Source organism: Chrysemys picta, chromosome 7 (assembly GCF_011386835.1).
Source record: "Chrysemys picta bellii isolate R12L10 chromosome 7, ASM1138683v2, whole genome shotgun sequence".
Lineage (NCBI taxonomy): Eukaryota > Metazoa > Chordata > Testudines > Emydidae > Chrysemys > Chrysemys picta.
Genome location: NC_088797.1, coordinates 26,529,063 through 26,554,135, shown reverse-complemented (window position 1 = coordinate 26,554,135; position 25,073 = coordinate 26,529,063). Strand labels below are relative to the sequence as shown.

At 41.6% G+C, this 25,073-nt stretch overlaps 1 long non-coding RNA gene across 4 annotated transcripts; it reads left to right on the top strand.

Moving 5' to 3' along the window:
- Positions 1 to 2,380: 2,380 nt before the first annotated feature.
- Positions 2,381 to 24,109, top strand: LOC122173658 (uncharacterized). 4 transcript variants are annotated; one of them, XR_010589059.1, is made up of 6 exons: positions 2,381 to 5,374; positions 8,835 to 8,893; positions 13,882 to 13,917; positions 14,775 to 14,931; positions 16,478 to 16,618; positions 21,287 to 24,109. It is a non-coding gene; the product is annotated as an uncharacterized LOC122173658 (long non-coding RNA). The 4 variants fall into 4 exon arrangements; XR_006174308.2 differs by having other exon boundaries at positions 16,478 to 24,109; XR_010589058.1 differs by having other exon boundaries at positions 14,775 to 16,618.
- The last annotated feature ends 964 nt before the right edge of the window (positions 24,110 to 25,073 follow it).

The following is a 25,073-nucleotide window of genomic DNA, read 5'->3' as shown; positions in this document are numbered from 1 at the left end:
TTACTAAGATCAGGAAAAGGGGCTTTGTCAAGAAATCCCTAAAAAGCTGCTGGAACAGCCCTTGGTCGCTGCTGGCAGCTGGCATATTTTAGAGGAGCTGTGCCAGGAGACATGGGTGGGGCGCAGAAGGCAGTTTTGCACTGCCTCTCTGAACTCCTTGGCCATACCTCAAGGTCTGGCCCCTCATTTAGTTTTTAGTCTCTGATCTTTGCTTCCACTGAAGTCTATGGCAAAACTCCCTGTGACTTCAGTCATGCAGTATCAAGTCTATATAGAAGAACTAAGTAGTAGAAGAAGTTGATAGAGTGCTGCATGAGTATAAGGGCCTGTCCATGTGATTTTCTTTACATGAAGGGGGCTTAAGTTATGTAACTATATGAACTGTTCATTGCCCTTGTCATCCATTATAATGTTTGTTAGATTATGTTTCATAGCAGATTGTAAGCTCTTTGGGGATTGTAAACCATGCCTCCCTATGTGTCTGGGTAGCACCTTGTACAATGGGTCTGCTGCCCTGACTTGGTCCCTTTGCAGCTAACGGGCTGCAAATATCAATAATAGCTCCATATCAACCTTGGCACTGCTCTGTATTAGACAAGTGGACTGTTACGCTAACATGGAAAATTTATTCCAGGCAGAATATTGTTCAGGCTTATAAAATACTAAATTGATATAGGAAAAATACACTGTATAGACTACGTGACATACACTAATCCTTCCATATTAAATTAATTTAATACTCAATTAAGCTAATATGATCTTGTACTAATACTGTGGAGTGACTGCCTTCTGATATGCATATGAATTACTGTTAGTATCCAGTTAGACAAATGGAATGCACTGGCAGATACTACATTGAATGAGCCTGGTTTTGCTGAACATTTGTCATTTATATCTATTATCCTACTCTGGGTTCTCACAGCAAATACTGTATTTTTGTTATATTCTGCAAAGTAAAGTCTTCATAGTATCATCTTTAGTTAGGTGAATGACATGTGCCTTCACATTTTCAGATTTGAAACTAAGCACATATTATATAACTCAGCTCCTCCAACAGGTAATATCCACACTCTTCTCAGTCAGCAGGCAATCTATATGGCTGAGTTTGCATCTTATGCCCAGTCCAGATGTTCTCCCCAAATAATATCCCAGGGTGTAGCGTGTAGTAAACAAGATCAGGATCATGGTCTAGGATTTGAATCAAAATAGCTCTTCAATCTCCACAATTAGAAAGGTGCCTTTGATGATAAAAGCACATGCATCTTGAAGCACAAAGACACTAGTTGTCATAAGCATAGCCTTATGGTTCTCTCCCTTACACGTGTTACACTTTTGAATGCTCCAAAATGCACAAGACCTTACTATGCAATATGAAAATCTGAAGATTACTGAATGATCTAAACGACACGCTTAGAAAATATTGGAGATTGTGGAGATATTAGAGATTGTGTTGTCCCAGCAGAAAGTGCTGCTCATTATCATACAAGAGGACTGGGTTTGGGAGCCTCCAGATGAATCTTCTGATTGTAGTGTACAACCCTGAAAGAAACACGTTGCCTCTGAGCGCAGTGGGTGAGAGGTAGAGCGGTCTGGCAAAATTGCCATGAAAATTGATAAGCTGCTGTTCAAATTCTACTCACACACTGTTTACCTGGATGATGGAAAAGCTAATGAAATTTTACTCACTGGTCAAATAAATAATTCTGTCTATGAATTAGTGGGCAAGGTGGCTTTTACCGAGATGTTGAAAATTGCATCTGATTGCATTGTGGGTAGTCATAAAAGGATTAATCCTGCAATATCTGCATTCATGTGAGAAAGGAAGGGAGGATTGCGCCCTAATGTTGTGCCCTGTCAGGTTTCTGTCCTTTCCATTCATGGTGTGTTTGCTGAAAGAAAAGGGCCAAAAGGTGACCCTAAATAACGTGGAGACTATAGCTTTGCTCTCACGTTAGAGAAGAGGCAGGCCTGTGTATAGGGTGACCAGACAGCAAATGTGAAAAATCGGCATGGAGGTGGGGGGTAATAGGAGCCTATATAAGAAAAAGACTCAAAAATCGGGACTGTCCCTATAAAATCGGGACATCTAGTTACCCTACCTGTGTAGTTCCATTCTTTATTCAGCCTTCTGGGCAGAGAGAGTCCCTGCAGTTCTCCATGGCTGTTTAGCTCTTAGGCTAACTAATAAAGCCTGTGATTGCAGTGTCCCCACACGGGGTTTCTCCCAGGCTACACTGTTGCACATATGCTCACATACATTCCCTATGCCTGCACTGAGGGTCCACGTATGCTGTGCTGAACATAGGTATAACACTGTGTACACATGATACCTGTATATACACTGCCACAGTTGTTATGTGACATTAGCACTACCATTTCAGTGGTGGTATCCTAGGGTTCTGTGCATCACAGGGAGATGCTCTAGGAACAGCTTTGCTGTATGTCATTGGCACTCTCCCCTGCCTTCACACATTTTCCGATGGCAGTTCCTTCTCATATCCCTCCCACCAAACTGGGTGGCTGACATGGAGCAATGGGATGATGATGTGGTTCTGCTGCGGCTGCTTTTTGGGGGACAAATGGTTATGCAGTGGAGCAGGTGATTTGTGAGATGCTAGCAGAATTTGGACATAACTTTCTGACACATCAAAGATGGCTGAATGACAGTTCATTCAGTTCCCATGGTACAGATAGGGTGAATGCTGGTATTGCCACGGTATGCCTGTGGGTGGACCATTGCTTCTGGTGCAGGAAAACCAGCACAGTTTGGTGGGATCACATCATTTTGGAAATCTGAATGACCAGCAGTGGCCTCAGAACTTTTGAATGAGGAAACAGACCTTCATGGAGCTGTGGGAGGAGTTTGCAACAAACCTCAGCACCTGAACTTAATTCGGGGAAGCCATACTGGTGCAGAAGCATGTGGTTACTGCTCGGTGGCAGCTGGCAACACCAGACAGCTATAAGTCCATTGCAAACCTCTTTGTGGTTGGAAAGTCCACCATTGGAATTGTGCAGGGTTGTGAGGCAATTAACATTGTGACCTACCCATGGGTTGCTGACATAAGAAAAGTTCCAGAAATAATAGCTAGATTTCAGAGGATGGGGTTTCCAAAGTGTGCAGAAGCCACTGATGGCACCCATATCCCAGTACTTTGCCCACTAAAAGGAGCGAGTATGCAAACTGAAAAGGTTACTTTTCACTTGTTCTGCAATGCTTAGTGGGCCACAGAGGCAGATTCAAATATCAGAAACACTGGAAAGGTTCATGATGACAGGGTGCTTAGCAGATCGAAACTGTACATGAAGGGCAAAAAGGGACTTTATTCCCCAGAAACTATATGGTTCTAGATGGTGTGTTTGTGCCAACTGTTATTTTGGGGGATACCTCATACCCTTTCCTAACTTGGTTCATGAAAACATACCTGAACATTAATGACCTTGGGAAAAGAGAGTTCAGTTACAAACTCAGCAGCTGCACGATGGTTGTGGAATGCAAATTTGGTAGGTTGAAATCCTGTTGGATGCCAATGAGACCAACGCTATTCATATAATCATCATTTGCTGCACACTTCAAAACGTTTGTGAGAGTAAAGGGGAGTCCTTCTGTCCCAAGTGGAAACAGGACAAGTCTGCAAACTCTATAGAGGCAGCCAGATCCCATTCACATGTATACTGTCCCAGCCCAGCAGGCAAGGAGACTGAGGGATGCCATATGTGCAAGCACCTTGACACAACGGGGAGGCAGAGGATGACATCTGCCTGTGCTGAGGGACACCTTCACACACTATGCAGCTGCTAGAAATGCAAATGAGGGAACATTGACACATATTTGTGGGGCTATGGAGCTTTATGAGGATTCCCCCCCTCCCCTCCTGTAGCCAAAGATCATTAGCTGTTTGTTCCTGTGACAATTTACACAAAACAGACAATTATAACATGGCACCTCCGCTGGTTTAATACCTTTGGGTTGGCTTTGTTCTTTGGGGGGGTGCAGCTGAGCTATAACATGGTTGGAACTGGTCAAGGTTTGGGAAGGGGAAGGAGAGGCTGTTTAATCATTGGGTAGTGGCAAATGCTGTCTTTGCCTGTACTGTTACTTAAAATGTGTTTCGTATTTCTGCATGTCAACCAAGCCATAAAGACATTTCTCTTCCCATTTTCTATGTTGTGGGTTCTGCTGCATTTAGAACAGCAGTGCTTTCTGTGAGCATGTATCACTAACTGCACTTTACTTATCCCACCAATGTATCCTTGGGACTGCAGATTTTTTTAACATGGGAGGGCAGGGCTTGTGGGTGTGGGACAGACAGAAAAGTAGTCGCATTATGATGGCACCAGACAGTTACACCATACCAATTCTGGCACTGTGAATTGTGGGGCCCAATCCTGAATCTGAAAACACCTTATATTCGTCATACTTAGAAAGGAGGGTCCAGACATAAGTCAAAGGAAGTCTAATATTTATTAGCAGTATTATATGGAATATGTAATTGATTTTTTTTAAAATGAATGTAGATCCACAAAACATGAGACTGAATCTGTGAACAACAACCCAATGTAAATGTCTCTGTACCCATCTCCTTGCCCTCCCCTGACAAAGGGCGAATGATGGGGGAAAATTGTTCATGGGGACAATTGGGGGGGTCTTGTGGAGGGGTTTGGCGTTTGGGGAGCAGGCACTTGGTTGGCTTCAGGGACTTCTGTAGACTCATCATTCCCCTCCTGGATGCTCAGCGGAGTCTCCCTGTGAGGGGTTTCAGATGCTGGTGTAGGGTATGGTCCTGGGAGTCCTGCAGGCTCCTCCTGGTCACTTGGGGTGGTTGGGTCCTCCACCTTAGCAGCACGCTGGGCAGCAGGTGGAGGGAGAGGTGCCAGTTCATGGAGAGGTGCAGTGGCCACAACAGCAGGCAGACCCCAGAATTGTTCAGCTACCAGTTCTATCAGCCTCTCCATTAGGGAATGCTCCTGTTCCCTATGGTGTGCCTCCTGCTTCACGAGCTACTTCATCAGTGTCTCTTCCTGCTGAAGAGTCCTATCCTCCCATGCCCTTAGGAATTAAAACTGTTCCTGGTTTCTCCTGTCCATGCCAATGAGCAGCTTCTCCACAGCCCTCCTCTGTCTGCTCTCTCTGGGGTATTTCTCCTGGCGAATAGTTTCCATCTTAAGAGCCAAAGGTCCAGCCCATTGAAAGAGAAGGGTGGCATTAATTTTTCCCCGTTGAAGAAGCTGATAAATCCCCCCACATAACATGACTTTGCTGTAGAAGGCCACAATTTTGATACTTTTCATCATTCCAGGAATGCAACTGCTAGACTATCCTTGGTTCAGACAACTGTTGTGCCCCATGAGGAAAGAGCAGAAGCTAATAACGGTAAGAAAAATGTACTAATGTTTTTAAAAATGTAAAATGTTCATAGTGTCTAAAGAGTGGACTAGGATGCAGTGGCAGTTTCTTCCAGGGGCTATGTTACCAGATTGCAATGTCTTCTTTAAAGCCTTGTCAACTTTTGGAGAACATAGCAGTTTTCAAAAAAACAGAATGGAAAGGAGAAGTGACTTTCCAGTCATGTGGAGGAGATCCAGGAACTATGCCAGAGAGAGGTTTCTGCTAATGGTTACCACTCTACATATTGTTGAATGCTGGGGTTTGGTCAGCTATGAAGATGGACCAAGCTGGAGTTTCAGCTACACCAGAAATGTATTGAAATGTGCTTACAGGCATGGGAGGCAATTTGACTGGAAATTGACTGTATTCTCAACTAGCATATGGAGTGTGCAAAGGGAGATGCAAGATACGTAATCTGATTGTAAGGGGATGGTAAGATTGGGGACAGGGGTGAAGCACTGGAACAAGGGACAAAAGACAGCTGTAGTTAACTATACGTTTCCTACAACTGTCCCATCCCAAACCGGGACCTTTCTAAACCTGCACCCTCCCTTCCTCTGGTCCATGCAGCCCTGGGACCATCACTGCCTACATGCTGATTGAGAAATTCACAGACACCGGGGCACAATGATTGTTTCTTAATAATGTTTTATAACTTCTGCCAAATGCATCATAGTAGTTCATCAGAAATCAATAAAATTGTTGATTTATAGCCATATCTTGCTTGGGGACCATTTAAAGGGTTGAAGCTGAGCGGGAGCTGGGCTTAAAATCAGGAATGCAGCATCAGAGCAAGAGAGGACATTGGGAGAGTGGGTGGGGGTCCATTGTAACTTAGCCTTGGGTTTTGGTTCCTGACACAGCTCTCAGTCCTCCTTGGGTTTGGCAGGGGGATCTGCTGGGGAGGAGTGCAGAATCACATGCTTTTTGTCCTCCAGTAATGCCGAAGCATCTTGTCCCTGTTGCCACTGCGCCCTGGCCCTCATTGGTATCTTGTTGGACAATGAGCTCAGCGGGGTTGAGGGGCTTGTGAGCCACTTCAAGCTCTGTACTGGGAACCCTTAGCATCATCCTGCTATTTAGACTCACACAAATTTGATTAGAGCTAGTGTGAGTATGTGTACAGGAGCAAGGGAATTGTACCAGTAGCTCATTGTGTAGATATAGCCTGAGGGGCCTGATACAAAAAGGGTGTGTGTGAGAGAGAGAAACTATGTTAATTACAGCAACCCTTATTGAAAAGACGCAAATGAGTTAGCCTACTCTTCAGTTTCTTCTTATTATCCAGGTAATACCAGAAGTTGTTTTTCTGTAACAATAAGATTTGACAGTTGTTTTTCAACTTTTGCTCATTGTGCAATAGCAGTGCACACAGTGCTGAATTTCCATTAGCACTTGTTACTGTTTTCACAGCAAAATGATGGATGGTGCCATTACTGGTACAGCTTTGTGAAAGAAAAATGAAGCCTGTGCTTTTTAATTTTTGTAGTTACGGCAATTACCCCAATTACTTTCAAATTATAGTTTGCACAGGCCCTATACCACATTTGAACAACCGAGAACAACCATTCTTCAACTTTCTCTGATATCTGAATGCACAGCATCCAAACTCTGGGCCTTTTACTGACCCTCCCATGAGTTTGTGGAAAGGTCCTCTGAGTTTAAGAATATAAAGTACTTACAGAAACAGAACAGGGTCATTTTCATAAGACTTAACTATCGTACATGCAAAAGGGCCTTACACTTTAATTTATATCACACAGGCAAGTTTGGATCAAGCCCTATAATAATAATGGCACATTCCTTGCCATCTAAATTCTATAGATAGATAAATAATCTATCATTTGCGTGACTGTATGTCTCTGTATAGCACTGCTCTAATTTGGCTATATGTATTTCTAATATTTGTACCAGGGAGTCTGTAGCTAGTAGAGCTGAAGGAAGCGAATCAAGGTCAGGTGGTCTGTTGCCCCTCAGTTAGAACAGTGAAGCACATAACTTCCATACTCCTAAGTATGTACCACACAGAGGTTCATAATTTTGTGCAAAATCCTGCTCCATTGTAATAGAGAAGCCCACAAGTATAAATCCCCTCTGTTTCTTAATGAACCCTCACCCTTAACACCCAGGGTAATTCAATGCACCTAATTAGACATATAAAAAACAGATGATATGTATTGAAATGGATATTCAAAGATTTAGGATTGCTACTAGCAGTACCTATCACGTTTACAATGGCAGTAGCCATATCATTTTTTATTACTATGTACATTGCTAGTCATATAAGTCAACATCCTTCATGCTTGCTTCTGATCTGTTGTGAGACCAGCAAAATGTACTGTTGTGATTTAGCCTGATACAAAGTTTTACCCACAGTATATTATATGAAACACAATCATTCTTACCAACACATTTATTTTCTGAGGAAAAGAGATTCCCCTATCGTGTTTCTTGTACCCAACCAGTTATCCTCATTCTTACAACCCCCCCTTTTCATATCTTCCTGTTGACAGCATGATTTATTTTTTCTGGTAAAGTAGCAGCATGCTGATCAAAGGTTTATAGAGCCTTGCCTCTCCTTGAATTGACAAACAAAGGTGCAACAAAGACAAGATCTAAAAGTTTGCAAACCATTATCAAAGCAACAGAACTGGCAAACATCAAACGATCCTAAACAAGTAAAGAGATGAGAGCATCTGTGATGTGATCCATATACACAAAATCCGTTGGGCTGTGGAATGAGTTGTGCAATATGAGGTACAATGCAGTATGATTCAGACCTTATTTTGTAAAAATTTTAAGGAAGCAATCTAAATATTTTGCATCAAATCCCAAAAAATATTGCATCTGTAATAGAGCTGAGCCCATCCTAAACATCAGACTGAACACCCTCAGATTCTGAGGAAATCCTGAGCTGCATCAAAACATTGCAGCTTCAACCTGTGTCTAGTAATACACGGTCTTTCCCCTTGAAGGCAAACTGCAACATTTGTCTGGTTTCTGTTTTTTGTTTTTTTGGTTTTTTTTTGCAAATCTGTGATGAAATCCTGGCCCTATTGAAATCAATGGGAGTTTTGCCATTGACTTCACTTGGGTCAGGGTTTCACTCCTGGTACACTAAGGCTTACAATGGTTCTGGAAATGTTTGGAGTTCAGGTGGAAACAATGAAAATCAATGACATTGTTCTGAGCCAGGCAAAAGGTGACCACTATAGGGTGAGTTTTGTTTTGAGTTTTTGGGAACTACAAATGTCACATACACCTTAATGCAGCCAAGTTGTGCAATAGGCTGTGAGATGCGAGGGAGATGGTGAAATGCATAGATTTTTAAGGCCAGAAGTGACCATTAGTTCATCTAGTCTATCCTGCATAACACATAGATCATAGAACTTTACCCAGTTACCCATATACTGAGTCCAATAACTTGTGTCTGTTTATCTTCTAGAAAGGCAGTCAGACTTGATTTGATGACATTGAGAGATGGTGAATCCTCCACTTTTCTTGGTAATTTGTTCTAATGGTTAATCACCCTTGCTGCTAAAAATGTGTGCCTTATTTCTAATTTGAATTTGTCTGGCTTTAACTTCCAGCCATTACTTCTGGTGATGCCTTTCTCTGCTAAGTTAAAGAGCCTTTTAATACCTAGTATTTTCTCCCAACGAGGATAATTGTGCACTGTAATCAAGGCACCTTTCAATTACTGTTTTTGCTACGTGAAACAGCTCTTTAAGTCTCTTACTATAAGGCATTTTTCTCCAGCCCTCAACTAATTTTTATGGCTCTTTTCTGCACTCTCTCCAATTTTTCAATGTTCTTTTTAAAAATGTGAACATCAAACATGCCCATTCAACTGTTCTGTCACACACAGGATAGAAACTCCAAAATCTAGCCCCTTCTCTGTACTCCACATCCATCCCTGCTCCCCCTCAGTGTCCCTGGGAAGGAGTTGCCACTGCAGCTTGGAGTGCACAGACTTGGCCCAGCTGCCCATCCATCTGGCACTACAGAGGGAGAAGCTGGGTCGAATTTCAGTGGTGTTGCAACCCTAGGCATCAAATGCCCGAACACCACTCTGGCCTGGATTTCAGGTGCTGGAGGGATGCTATGTACTATTCTGGCAACAGTACTTTCTTGCCCTCTAAATTGCATGGACCCCTGTGCAGCTGCACCAGCTATTCCTCCACCAGTGGAATTGTACACAGTATTTTAGTATCAGTGTCACCAATGCCATATACAGAAGTAAAGTCACCTCCCTACTTCTACGCACTACTTTTTTGTTGATATATCCAAGGAGTGCATTGGCCTTTTTAGCCACAGCATCACATTGGGAGAACATGTTGAGTCAATTGTCCACTATGACCCATAAATCCTTTTCAGAATCACTGATTTTCAGGATACAGTTCCCCCATTCTGTAGCTGTGGTCTTCTTCTTGTTGGGGTTTTTTTTTCAGATGTATGCCCTTTTGTTTGACTGTATTAAAATTTCATTTGAATGGGCCCAGCTTACCAAGCAATCCAGATCACTCTGTATGATTGCCCTGCCCTCATCACTCCACCAATCTTTGTCATCCACACATTTTAGCAGTGGTGATTTTGCATTTACTTCATGGATAACAATACTGAATAGCATCAGGCCCCCACTGGTCCCTGCGGAATCCTACTAGAAACCTCCCCATTCAGTGATGATTCCGCACTGATGACTAGTTTTGAGATCTATCAGGCTGCTCCTGTGATCTCTTCCCCACTGTCTCCCATGGACACGCCTTCCAAGACACAGGCTGCTTCTACCTGCAGTCTGTCCCAAATGGAACTCTGTGGTTCACCCCGCTTTAAACTGGATCACCAGGCTACAACCATGGGCATAGTTTGGGGGATGCCCGCGGGCGGGCGGGGGGGGGGGGAGACTGCCTTCCCAAACAGAGGCGAGATGGGGGGGTCACGCGGGGTCATATGCGACTCGCCCTCGCCTGATTTCTGCCCTGCTGCAGGCCTTGCTCTGCTCAGCCCACCTGGGAGTGGAAGGGGGGGGGGGGCTCTTTCCTTCCCACGCCGCACTCCCCCCGCCCAGCACATTTCGGCTCGCGGAGAGTGGAGGGGGCGGGACGAAGCAGCTGTTCGCCTGCGCTCTGGGTCGCTGCCTCAGCAGCTGGACGCCACCTCCTGGGTCTTAGTGCCCACCTGTTTCCCGTACAACAGTGCGTGCCTGCGGGGGGTGGGTGCGGCAGGGGAAGGAGAAAGGGATGGGGCACGAGACAGTGGGGAGGGGACGACGAAGAAGAGAAGGGGATCTGGGAATGGGCGGGGGAAGCAGGAACCCGGCATGTGTCAGTCCCTCGGCAGCAGCAGCAGCAGGGAGGCAGCCGCTCCAGAGCAGTGATATCGCTGCAGCAGCTGATGCCGGAGTAGCCTCCAGCAGCTACTCGGGTTCTCCTGTTAAGCCTGGGTGGCAACCCAGGTATCACTCCAGACAGGGGGAGAGAGCCAGTGAGCCCAGGAACTGGCTTCCGTGTGCACATGTGTGCGTGCATGTGTCCCCTCCCCCCCCAATATCGCGGTCAGACTAGGCCTATGGCTACAACACACCCTATTCCCATTGTCCTGCCATGGCTGCAGTGCGTGCTGTGCCTCATACCCCCTGGCAGTTCTGCATGAGCGCACTCCTCAGGTGACAAGTTTTGCTACTTTCACCGCTGTCCAAGTGGAGCCCTGCAGCTCTACCACACCCAGACTGACCCTATGTGGCAACCTCCCTCTTTCTGACTGTATTACCATGAGCGGCCCAAATGTAATTGAGACCTGCAAGCCATTCCACTCTGGGTGCCTGTGACTGTTAATTGATTAAAGTGACTCAAAACAGCTCCTTCGAAACAGACATATTGTTCATTCATCCAAAAGTATACCACAGTTAGGGGGAAAAGGTTACACCTCATAAAGGCCTGCATGCCTGGGGCTTGCTGCTGCTCACAGTGTCTCTCAAAGCTGCAGAACCCCTGCCTTAGTTCCACAGCCCTGCCACATCAGCATCTCTTAGGGTGACCAGACAGCAAATGTGAAAAATCAGGACAGGAGGTGGTGGTGGTAATAGGAACCTATATCAGAAAAAGACCCCAAAATCAGGACTGTCCCTATAAAATCGGGACATCTGGTCACCCTAGTGTCTCTCCTCAAGAAGCTGCTGCCCATTTATTCTTCTTTTCCTCTAGGCCTGGCTTTTTACAGCTTAGTGTTCTTTTGATCTTAGTCCCTGGCCTTGGAAATATAGGCCTCCTGGCAACAGGCAGGTAGGGAGTTCCCGACTAGCTCACCAATTGTTTCTCTTAAGGACCCTTTGGTATTGTCCCTGGAAATATCTTACCTCTATCATTATTTCATTTCCTGCTTGCTCCTTCCTAACAGTCTTCTTTGATGTATGTCCATGCAGTCAGCCAGAATAATATCAAGTAAGTAAACTGAGGCACGTTTAATCATACAAAATAGTTCTCCACATGATATAACCTGTATAGGGCTAATCTTTTAAATCAGAATATTGTGTAGTACTAAGTCAAACTTACACAAAGTCTACGTATTTTACATCTATGCAGTTACCTTTATCAACCAAACTTGTAATCACAGGAGAAAATTAAATCAGGTTTGTATGACAAGATGTATTTTTCAGAAATCCATGTCGACTGGCATCAATTATATTCTCATCCTTTAATTCTTTATTAATTGAATCCTATATCAGTTTTTCCATTATTGTGCTTCGTATTGATGTCAGGCTAACTGACCTACAGTTACCTGGATCCTCCAGCTCATCTGTTTTGAATAATGGCACAATATTAGGACATTTCCAGTTTTCTGGAATTTCCCCAGTATTCCAAGATTTATTAAAAATAACATCAGGAGGCCAGAGATCTCCTCAGCCAACTCTTTTAGGATTCCTGGGTACAAGTTATTCAGGCCCACTGATTTAAAAATGTTTAGCTCTAGTAGATGCTGTTTAACATCGTCCTTAGTCACTAATGGATTGTAATATAGTTAATCATCCGCATGTGATATTTGTACATCTTCCTGCTTCTTTCCAAATACAGAACACAAGTATTTATTGACACTTCTGCCTTTTCTGCATCATTATTAAGAATTTTACCATATCCATCTAGTAATAGAGCTATACCATTGTTAGAGAGTTGTTTGTTCCTAATATTTGTAAAAAAAAAAATCCAAAACCTTCTTATTGTCTTTAATTGTGCTAGTCATGGCTTTTTCACTTATTTCTTTTGCTTTTCTTATCACTCTTCCATATATCATAACTTCTATTTTATATCGATTGCTCTCTGATTCCCCTTTTTTTCATTTCATGCACCAATATCCTGGAGAAATGTCTGTGCTCAAAAAGAAAACTCATTGAAAATACCATTCAAATTTAAACACATGAACAAATGTCGCAACTTACACTGAATCCATTCCACTTTAGAGGTCTTTTGACATACTGAATCACTTAATCTGTGCTCCAACAATTTATTATTTCACCAGATGCCCTAATGCAATTTCTTCCATATATTACTTTTTGCTAGTCTCTGTTTTTCTGTTTAATTAACAGTGTGGGATTTTTAGTGAATCCTTTAAACCCATTTTGAATGCATCAAAATTATTCTTCTTTCAATGTTCAAGGAAGTGTAGTTATGCCATTATGATCAGTACATATTGTCATAGCATATTGCAGATTAACAACAGCTTCTTGACAAACTGAAGCCTTCTTTTCCATTTGTCTGGGCACTTAGTGTGCAGCAGGCTAGTGTGATGCAGATTTATACCCAGCTCACCATACACTTAGCGTCTCCATGGGGTCAAAGCCTTAATCTAGAATAACTCCACTGATTTCCATACAATTACACCAGTGTAAATAAGATCAGACTCTTGCTCTCTTGTCTTTTTCTTTCTCCCATTATTTCATTTATCTTTAATCCTACATTTTGTTTTAGCCTATGTCCTTTTGTTTTCATCTGTCACTTTCTAGTCTATTTCAATTTACCCTGTGTTTTTCTCCTCCTCCCACATCCAATACAAATATGTAGACTTGTTTAAAATGAGGTTAAATGGTATTTCTCCTGGATTACACAGGAATACACCTGTGGGGAGCCCAGCACTGCTTCCTCGTGTCTTTTAATTCCAAAACAATGTTAATGGTATAGATTAATGGAGAGAAAGAGACAATTATAACTGATCCTAAATTTAGAATTATGGGCCTGGATCCAAAGCCCACTGAAGACAATGAGAGTCTTTCCATTAACTTCAGTGGGTTTTGGATCAGGCCCAAGATTACTTTGGTATTTAACACTGCTTTATTTTGAAGCTATACTAAGAACCAGGGAAAACTGCCTTGAAAACTAAGCCCACCTTTATTTTGAAACCTTGACAACTTTTGCCAGGCTCTGGAACTTAATTAAAGTAGTGGAAAATTTCAAAGTGACAAGTAACTAAAGGCCTATTCTTATTCTTTTTCTCTTTTTCAGTTCTTGTGAGCGGAAGAGCAAATGCATGTGGATCAGGTGGGATGAAAGAAAAAGACTGTCTTACATGGTCTCAGAGCTTGTTCATTCATCCAGACACCCACCCAAACTCCCTTCAAAAACCAGAAAAATGACTCCTCTTGACCCCTTTTAATAGTCTCCTATAGATTTTTCTCATGAATTAAGCTGTGTGGGATATCTCCAAGTTCCCATCTGTTTGCACTGTGATCACAGAGCTCTCACTTGTGATTTTAAAAAAATGTTTTGTGCTGAACATTTCTGAAAATGAGAATACACCTTTTCCCCCAACTTTAATTGATACGGACCCTAATACCAATCTAGCTAATGATCTCTCTATACCAGTGGTCTCCAAACTTTTTTGATCACGCACCCCTATCAGTAAAATTTTTTTTTTGACCACGCACCCCCAAGCAAAACAAAAAAAAAAAGGTGCTCGGACTCCAGCCCAAACTGCCAAAGCAAAAAAAAAAAAAAAAAGGAAAAGAAGAAAAGCCACCTGAATTGCCGAAGCAGCGCTCCTCTGGTGGCGCTCCTCCTGCCGCGCACCCCACTTTGGAGACCACTGCTCTACACCATAGCTAAGTTAATTAGTCCCTCATTGCATGTAGTTCTTTGGATATCTATAAAGGACCATACATACAAAATATGATTTTAAGCAAGTCTCTTTAAGAATTCTTATCTCTGATCTGCAGTGCAGATTTCAGGCCTAAGCCACCTGTCATTGGCCACTGTCAGAAGACAGGATACTGGGCTAGATGGACCTTTGATCTGACCCAATATGACTGTTTTTATGTTCTTATGTAATCCTGTTCCTATGAAAATCAATGAGAGCAAGATTGGGCTACTCAGTTGCATAATTTATACTTATTCCATAGGTTGAACTCCCATGACTATCAGTGGAAGTGCTGGACAGAGAACAAATGCAGAATATGCTATGGATATCTGCAGTAGAGCTCAGATAAGATGCTTTTAAAAGCCCATGATGCTTATATGTCTGCATGTAAACATATTCAAGCCCACCTAGAACCCTAGGTATGTACTTGAGCTGCTAGCTTCTGGTCCTACTTGAGCTGCCAGAGCTTCAGTGTTATTGTTATTCAAACTAGCTAGATCGAAGCTAGCTCAGCTATGTCTGCATGTGCTTCAGTCACACCTCTGATTGTAGTGTAGACATTTCCAGAGAGGCATAAGATATATATATTAGCCTGTGATGGGTTGCTCTACTCACGGCTGGATGGCGCAGCCTCCTGGCGGTTCTGGAGAGTAGCTAGGTCAGGCCAACGCTCTCTTTATCTGAAGCCCCGCTCTCACTCCAGAAGCTGCTGGGGCCTCTTCATGACTCAGCCCTCCAGGGTGGGGGTTGAGTGGGATGGGGGAGTCTTTTCTCCCAAACAGGCTCAAGCAGTCTTCCTATGCACTGCCCCACTTGTGCCATTTCTCCAGTGGCTGGTGGGGGAACCCAGCGAGCTTCTTTTAATAAACGCTTTCAGCCTAATAAACCTCAGCCTAACAGGTTAATTGGCCCAGTCTGGCCTCCGTTAACTCTTTCAGGGTGAATGTGGGGTGGACACCCCATCACATAGCCATATTTATTAAAGTTTGCAAAGGGAACATGCACTACAACTCCCTGCACCAACTAAGTCAACTATCCAGGGATGGGATTCCACCCTTTCACTCTCCCCACCCCGTAAGAAGTCTTCTATGGGGAGTTATCACATCTGTACAGCCCCTGACTACCCTGTCCCACTCAGTGCTGTAGAGTTCACTGGTATAAGGTTGGGATATAGTTGCTTTATGCCAGAACAACTTGGTTTCATGTTAGACTTTCTGCTAACAGGACATTTTGCTCATGCTGGAGTAAATCTGAGTCTATATGTTTATGAATATGCAACGTGTTTATGAATATGCAGAGTGTTATTGGAATTTCATATTGAATATTTACTATACACTACGTAAAACTGACCTACATGCTACAAAATGACTGGATGGCAATAGTATTTGCATATGTTCAGGTTTTTTTCCTAGGACTGATTAGAAAATTCAAGCTCTTCATTGTTTAGACTCTCTATCTAACTCTTTTTAGATAACAAGTACAAAACCACTATCTAATCCAAGTAGGAAAACAACAGAGCAAATTGAGAATGCTATTGTTCTCTTTTTGCGGTTTATAATGTGCTGTCAGATGCAGGTTTCTAACAGTCCCTTAGGGTAAGTCACAAACAAAAATTATCACATCATCAACTTCATTGCCTCTTCCCAGAATCCCTAGTGTGTCTGTTTAAAGTTTTATTTAACAATGGACTGTATCAAAGGAATATCACCCTTAAATGATTAAATCCATTCCAAATCCAGTGGAAAAGAAGAGTGGGCTGAGGTTTTTCAGGCAGCAACCAGACCTTGGAAAGTTTAATTGTGGATAGTCATAGCTAAAGCTGCATTTTTGTCTCATCAGTCATGGGTGGCATGGAGTCCATGATTTTCTTGTTTTTCAACTATATAGCCGTGATTTTTGGCATGTGGGGACTTTTTCCTGACGGGTGGATGGACGTTGTGGTAACTGTTCAGTTGATTTCACCAGGAATCTCGAGTACTGCCAAGTTAAACCCCAGACTGCATGGCTGGTTTATAAAGAGCTCCAGGAGCTCGGCAACAACAATACGTGATGCAAAGGACCCAACCAGCGAACTCTGGGGATGATGAGGTTTCTTCCTCCCTCAAGGTAACATTCTGTAAGAATGGAGTTTGGTTGGGGTCATAGTAAGGAGAAAAAAATAGTGGAACTATTTTCATGCACCACTTTCCATACCCACTCCTCTTTGGGCACTTCTCCCTTTGCCTTTTCATGATGTCTTCTGCTCCTCTCTCCTGGTGATTGCTGTCCCATTCCCTTTGAGGCTCATCGGTGCTTTCTTTTGCTGTCCGTTGGAGGCTGCTTGCCTCTTTTTCCTGTTTTCTGTGGAAGTAGCGTCATCTCATTCCTTGTCATCTCCTTCCCCTTCAGCTGGCATGAATGAAATTTGGGTTAGGTGGCAGAAAAGTTGCATGCTGGATCTACAGTTTTGCAGATTAGGGAACCAATTGATTGACTATGCAAAAGACCTCAAGTATGTGTCAACCAGACCTGGAAATTCTCACTGAAATCAATGAGAGCTACGTCCATGTATCCAAGAGCAGAACTCAGCTTTTAAGAATTAAAAATCTTGTTTTCAAACTTCACACAGTTGAGAGAAGAGAAAAGCAGAGCATATGTTTATAAGCAAAATAATTTTTAAAGAGTGGGCCAGATTGTCAGCTTTTTGTCCAGCTGTTTTGCCATTCTCAAGCAACAAGAAGTAGCCTTTTAACTCCCCTAATAGGTTTAGGGTCTCCTGGCACAGGGCATTCCCCATGGTACATAACCATAGCTTTGCCACTTGCTTTCCCTAGCTTAGGAGGATGTGGCTGGAGTGTGCAGTATTCCAGAAATCTCCTGTCAGCAGAACAGTCCGTAGGGACTAAAAAGTGCAGAAAATCCTACAATTAGCATGATGCAAGAGTGAGTGATTAAACTGAGCTGTGTAAATTAAGAACACACAGCAAGCTGTAGATCTCTGAATCTCTCCAGAAGGATTCTCAACTTGAAATAGCTGGAAGTGTCTTTGTGGTGGTCAAGTTTTCTGTATTTAGTGAGCATTAAGGTTCCGATAGCTCAGCAGGAAATTATCAGTTTTTCAAGTTTCCAGATTTCTAGATTCCTCTCTACCAGTCTCAGATTCAAGACATCAAAGACTTGACTGCACCAATGTATACCTTAAATTACCCAATACAAAAATACAGTTATGTTAGATATGTCTTATTGATGCTACCTGAACAAAACAGTGGAGCGAATCACTGTTATCTATCCTATTATCAACAGCAGAGCTCAGGAGCAAATCTGCTTAAAAATGTGGCTATTTTGCACAATCGAGCACCATTTCAGTAAGAACAGGTGAACTCCTCCAGATAAAACAAAAACCAGTGACCTGAAACACCATTCACAACTTGGAATGAACTCTAATAGCAGGGTTTTGAAGTTCTTTTTTTTCCATGCTTTTTTATTTTCATGGTAGTCTCTTCTTTCTAGGTTCTCAGAGAAACCATATTTGCAGTGTTTCTGACCTGGTGGTAGCAGAATGTATCTTTACACATCATATTCTTGAATCCTGCCATATTTCAGCTCAGTTTTTCCACTTCTGAGAGTTTAGGTGTGAAATCTAGGGTTACCTGGACTGATCCTCTGAAAAAATTGACATTTTTAACACCTAGGCATATATGCCCTAGCTTTATCTCAGCAGATGAGAAGGATTAGAACTTCTGGGGTGGGTTAAATTCTTGTAGCAGAAAAATGAGTTGATGCAGACTAAAGCTATTCTTTACTAGCCTCTTTTTATATATAATATGCATATAATTCCTACCAATGCTGTAGCTGAAAGAGCAGAAATAGAAGCAAAGCTTACATATATACAGCACAAGATTTCAAAAACTCAGCAAAGCAGCTCTGGTCAAAATGTTAGTCAGGCTATTTGCACACATAAGCTGTTCCCAAAAGCTAAGCAAAACTCGTGTGCCTTAATTCCACTCCAAACAGATTCAAATCCCTTGGTAACAAAATGTGTTTGGAGCTGTCCCTCAAAGAAAAGAAAAAAGAAAAAAAAAACCCACAGCCCACTGTATCCAGCTCCAGATAGGTACCAACATGTCTAGGGATTGTCTGGATTAGTACATTAAACTATTTTAAGATAACATATGTGCAGGAAGTTCAGCTTTAAAAGTCTTAAGCATTGATGGGTAAATTAAGCCAAGGAATAAGCCGGTGAAAATCTTGTTGCCTTCAATGAGATTTGCACCAATTTATGCCACAAATTAAATCCAACCCATGTGATAACCCCCATGGAAACCTTTCAGGAAGTCTCCCTTCAGATATTCATTCCAATAAAGATATTGATTTAATATCTTTATCGCTTTTCAAGTAAAGTTAGCGTGAATTTTCAGTTTGCAAACATTTTGAGGCAAAAATATTCATGAAATCAAAATATTTTTATTCTTACCCCTTTTTTGACCCAAGTGGTTAGCCAACTTTCAGGGTTGTACGGGTTGTTTCAGTTAGGAGGAGAAATTAGTGATGGAGTCAAGTATTTCTTTGCTGCAATCCTGTTTGTTACAGAGAATATACATAATGTCCTGTTTCCCTGAACACAAGAAGAGTCAAGCAACAAGAGACACTTCCTTTGCTCACAGTTCCAAGTCCCTTTCAAGCCAGGATGTAGCCCAAGAACTCTCTATCTCTCTCACCTTTTTCTCAGGGTGGCCCTACCAATGCTTCTGTGACTGTGTCCGGTTCTTCCTTGCTGCCCTCTCTCTCCGCTTCGTTGGTCTTCTGCTGCTTCTTTCATAGACAAACACACTTCCAACCAAACAATAGCCAGTGAAACTTCTCTGCCAACATGTGCTTGTGTTTTGGGTGGAGGCTCCTATGGTTTCAGCCACCTACATCTATAAAAAGCTTAATTGTTTCTTACATGGATCCCAAAAGGAGGGTAACTGCTACACCCACCAGTTTCAACAAGGTTTAATCCAATCCATAACACACACTAATTTTGTGCACAGAATAAAATTCAGTTTAATCCAATCCATAACACACACAGCCAGAATAAAACAGGGCCCAAAATTCACTGACATTCACAAAATCTGGCTTTTTTTTTTTTTTTTTTAGAAAAGGTGCTGGCATTTAGTGTGACTTTTATGTCCATCAGGAAGGACTATTGCTATTTTTAGCAGAGCACTGTGCCAACAGATGGTTGGACATGAGGAACTTATTCTTGGATCATGATGGAGGAAAACAGCCCCTCTTTCCTCCAAGTATTAACTAATAAGACACATATATGTATAATAATCATCAGAAATCTGACATTTATATAACATCTTTCATTCTGGAGAATCTTAAAACATTGCCCAAACTACACATACATTTTGGGATTTTAAAAGCAACATGAGGGAAGTTAGCCTCATATCTTCCACATTTGAAAACCTTGATTTAAATTCACAAGTAGTTTACAATAAACACGTATTACCATGAGCTGAGGGCAAATGACGCAGCCTATAGCTTAAGAGTGAGATGAGGCAATTTTTTGCCTGGGTGACCGTAGTAACACGCTTAATCTTATGAAATATGCCATTGGGTTTTCAGTCCCCTTGGAGACAGACTTGACCTTGGGTTTTTAAGGTCCTATCTCTGGCATCTTTGTTCATTCCCATTTGGCTGCAGCATAACATTACCACTATATGGGGTAAAATATACCTCCAGTACTGTCCCATGAACTTGGCACATCACTTTCAAGCACTGATGCTTCCAAAAAATGCCCCTCTGTTCCACAGCAGTGTCATGCAGTGAAGCCAAAGGGATTGGGGCTCAAACAAATAAGTGTCATAATCACTGAAATAAATGTGTATTATTTAGTAACCTTAATTAAAATCCTGGCAGATTCTGGAGCCATATTTCTTGCTTTGTGTTGCTAATCACAAAGCCTGCTTTTTATGTGGTGTCACATTATCAATGCATTCTCTGCTGACTGACTTTTCCTTTTATTTCCAGGCGTTAGTTCATGACTACCTATTTTCTCACTCTTCAGAAATGTCTATAGTTTGTCATGCTTCAGCTTTATGACTCTTGGCATGAGCCCCTAGAGGCAAATGGGCAATTGCTGCTACCATGAACTTGCCTGATTCTTCTCCCAGTCACAAAATTCTGAGATTAGCCATTGAGAGTTACATTCATGCATAGTTGGTTAATATGATGTGGTATGTGAAACAATCCAATCCTGTTCACAAATTCCTGGCATTTCTATATTATTTTTCCATCCTTATTTGGAAATGTGAAATATGTTTGTTACCATGAGTTAGAGTATTTCTCCAAGTACTAAAAAAAAAAAAAAATTGAAATTGTTTCCTTGTACTGTCTGTGCATCTGTATCCACTTCTCTTGTCTTATTCTTCGATTGTAAGCTTTTTGGGACAGAAACCATGTTTTTGTTCTGTGTTTGCACAGTGCCTAGCACAATAGGGTCCTGATCCATGACTGGGGATCTTAGGCATTACCACAATATGAGTAAATATATAATTATAATAATAAAAATAATGATACTGCAGTAATTTGAGCTGATCTACCCTAAAGAAACACAAATCAGTGAAAAAATAATTATGGTGATAGTTTTACAATACATACTAGTTTTTCTTTTAATGAATTCAGTGCTTGTGAGAGGTAGATTGTCAGACTCAGAGACTACAGTCCATTTATGCATAGCAAAAGTACAACATGAGCAACAGTACTGCAAGCTTTCTCACAGTATCTCACTGATCTGTTTCAACTCAGCTATGAAGGGAGGAAACGAGAAGGTAGCTTATTCTTCTGGCCCATTCCATCCTTGGATTTCAGTTTTGATGGCAATACTTAGTCTCCAGAAATCATCACTGAGACACCAAGTCATTTCAAATCGTAAGCTACTGAAGAACTGTTATAAGGTAATGACTTTCCCTCACTAACAACTCGCCTGGCTTCACTCCGATGAACTAGAATGAAAGACTCTGAGATTTATCAGCACCAAGCGCAAGCCATTTGTGGGAGCAGCTGTTGTGATGTAAGGATGTGGGGGAGGTGACAGAGACCAAAAGCCATCTTCCATTTGGTAAGGCAGGGCTTTGAATTCTAGGGCGGGAGATAGGACGGTGGCAGGTGGCAGCTTACAGCAGAATCTCTTTTCTGGGGTATATAGTGCCTGAATTAAAATAACTGTTAAATAAAAGCTCTCTATGCCTTACTAAGAACACTGCCACATCATTCAGTACCCTGCTCCATAATATGTCTCAGATTTATTTTATTGCCATAAAAGCACAGGGCAAACCTAGATCCTGTGTGAGCCACATGAAGACCCTGTCTGATACACATAGTGACCCTGTGCCTCCTATCTGACTCCCAGCCTCCTGTGGTTCTCTCCTGACTCCATATCAGCATGGCTCCAGTAAAACCATGCTGACAATGCTTCCACCAATCTCTGGAATCCTCCTTTAAAGAAGGCTCTGCAGGCAGAGGTGGTGCATGAAAAAGTTAAGGTTGCCTCAGGTTCTATTTACTTCTCCAAGGCTTGAAAAGGAGTGGGATGTTGTGCATCCCCCTCAGCCCTGCCCCAGCCCTCCTTCTATTCCTGTCCTGTACTCTCCCCACTCCCTCCATTTTACACTTTGAATTTCTTGACTGTTTTCTGGATAACTTTATAACCTTAAAGTTGCACTAACAGAGGGCTTTTTTTTTTTCATTTAATGTCCTTAGGATTTAAAAAAAGAAAGAAGAGAACAGGAACTGAATATATATATAAAATATGACACATATGTCAATGATAACTTAAGGGACACAAATTAAGAGTTTCATATGACTTCATATGAAGCACCTTTCATATGACCTTACCACTTAAAATGTACAGTCATACCATGTAATTAGAGGGAATGGGGCTGTGCTAAATGACCTTGGGAGTTACAGGTATGGGGCACTTCAGAGTTTAATACTTTGTTTATTATTTCCCATAATTATGTCACTGAATTACTGAGATTGTTGTATAAACATTATTTAACATTCAGATTACTTAAAAACTCTAAATGAAGCTTTGAAATAAATTCAGATTGGTTCCTAGGGAATTGCTGAATAAGAGAGCCAAACCTAGAAAATAAAACCTGCAAAGTTGTTCAGCAAATTGTTTATCTTAGTTTGTAACTTTGCAGGAAATGGATTCTAAGAAAACCCTGCTTCAACCCTACAACCAGAAAAATATTTCAGGGATTGCCAGGGAGGACCCCTTCTGTCACTTCTAGTCAATGGCACCTGCCTATGTTTCCAGGTAGGCTATCAGAGGCCAGTTTCATTCATCTCTCTCAGTCATGGACAGTGGCTGGAGGCTCCAGGATCAGTGATAATAAAGGAGGGTTGGGCAGAAGTAACCTCAGTTCTATTCCACCTGGACATTTCTCCCTCACAGCCATCAATCATTAAAGAGTTGATTACATTTACCACCTTAGAGAGATTGACATGCCTGCCACCAGCTTTTGTGAGGATGTCAGATTTATAGATTTAGTGTCTCCTAAGGGATTCCATTTACATTGTTCAGGTATCACAGTATGTTGTGTGGGTTTGGTGCAGCAGAGCACAATCCATGTTTTAACCTTTACCCATTTGATAAATAGGATCATAGCTTTTAGGCTGAGGATGAAGTGCCCTGGTAGTAAAGGTTAAAACAGTCACCTCACTGATTGTGGGGGCAAGCAGTGGGTGATTGGCAGCCATGGTTTTCCCAAGGTTGGGAATTAAGGTATATAATATTGTTAATAAATCATAAACACACTATCTGGAGTAGACATGGGATGTGTCAGCAGATATAGGCAGCCTATATGTGTGGAGTTTTGTGTATCCAAGAACAGTAGCTAGCCATAAACTGTTATAAGTGACAGTATCCTTAGTTTATAGGTTAGAGGGCAGCTTAGGGACATCATGCCCCCACTAAGTGGTGAATGTGTTCTGAAAGGACTGAGGCCAGCGATGGGAAAAGGACTGTCCTTGCCTCTCTCCTTTCATCAGCTGCCAGCTCACTTAGCCTGTGGGTCTAGTTTGTTTTTGTTTGTCTAGTAATCAAGCTGTGGCCTCTTTAATCATCAGAACATAATTGTTCCTATTCACATGTGGCTTTGACACGCAGCTCCATCACAATTCCCTTCTACTGCATGTAACATGACCGTAACATAGCCTCGTAAAACATGCTCCACTAGGAGCTTGATAGCCTCATGTTGTATATACTCAAACCACCACATTTCTCAGTACAATTTGCCACTAGAGAGTAGCTCTCTAAAATGCAAAGCTTTAGGCTAGAGAGGCAATTGATTCTTGATTCTTATTTACTTATTGGGTATGAACATAATTGGACTTTCATCACAAAATATTATCATTAGCTGGAGCGGGTTTTATTTGACAGGCCTGATAATCAATCATCAGATTTCACCACTTGTTTTGTGGCATTGTATTTCATCACTTGGTACAGTATGTAACATTATAAAGCATAAGTTTGTTAACTGAATGTTTATTTGAATGGGTTTCACTATAAATAAAGGTTCTCTATATACTTTTTTAAATAAAAAAGTTTATTTTTATACCAACTATTTGCTTTCCTGTGCTAAATCTGTGTCGAGGAGAAATCCAGGACTGAAGGAGCATGAAAACTGATTTGTTTCTCACCTAGAATGGGTGATCCTTCCAGGTCAGGTAAGAGACTTTTGGTCGGGTGCTGCTTCACTGGTTCAACAGAACATGTATTTTTTTCCAGCACTGTAAGTCACTTATCCTTTGAGAAAGAAAAAGAAGGCTGGTATAGATTAGGAATGGTAATGTAAAGCTTCTACCCACTGCATAAAATTCTTTCAAATTAATACAAGCATTAAATTGTCAATGCTTTTTCCATATACTGCAGATATTAAACAGGACATGCCCGCTAGGGTTGGTATAAAGTTTTGTCAACATTTTTGGCATACAAGGTCTCAGCCTCGGGTCAATATTTTCTTACCAAATTTTGTTGTTTCAATTGCCTTTTTTACACTCAGATATAGTAACTCAAACATTTAAAAAAAAATGAAATTTGGCAGACCATTAGTCCATAATGTGATCTAATGCCTTTGGGTATTTTTTTGAATGTAAATCACCAAGATATTTAAGGTTTGAGGTTTAAAAACTGTGCACGCACTTTATCAACTTCTTTTAAAAATATTTAGTATGCATATTTACTGCACATGTATCTTATAGAGAGTGGAGATTAAACTGCAGATTACTTGCTAAAATATGCAAACTTTTATCCATGAATAAACAGTCTCATGCACTCCTATTGAATGTTATTTATTGTTACAAAAGTTGTATTCAAATTACAATTAAAGCAAAGGAAAGTAAGACATGAAAAAGCAATGTTTAAGTAACAGTAATGGCTTAAGTTGGCCACACAAAATAAAGAAGTTTATTTATTCTCCTGGGATCTGATCCAAAGAGCACCAAGGTCAGTGAGAGTTTTTTCATTGATTTCAATGTGCTTTGGATCAGGCCACTGCTCCATTGCTCACTTACCCTATTGTGCTGA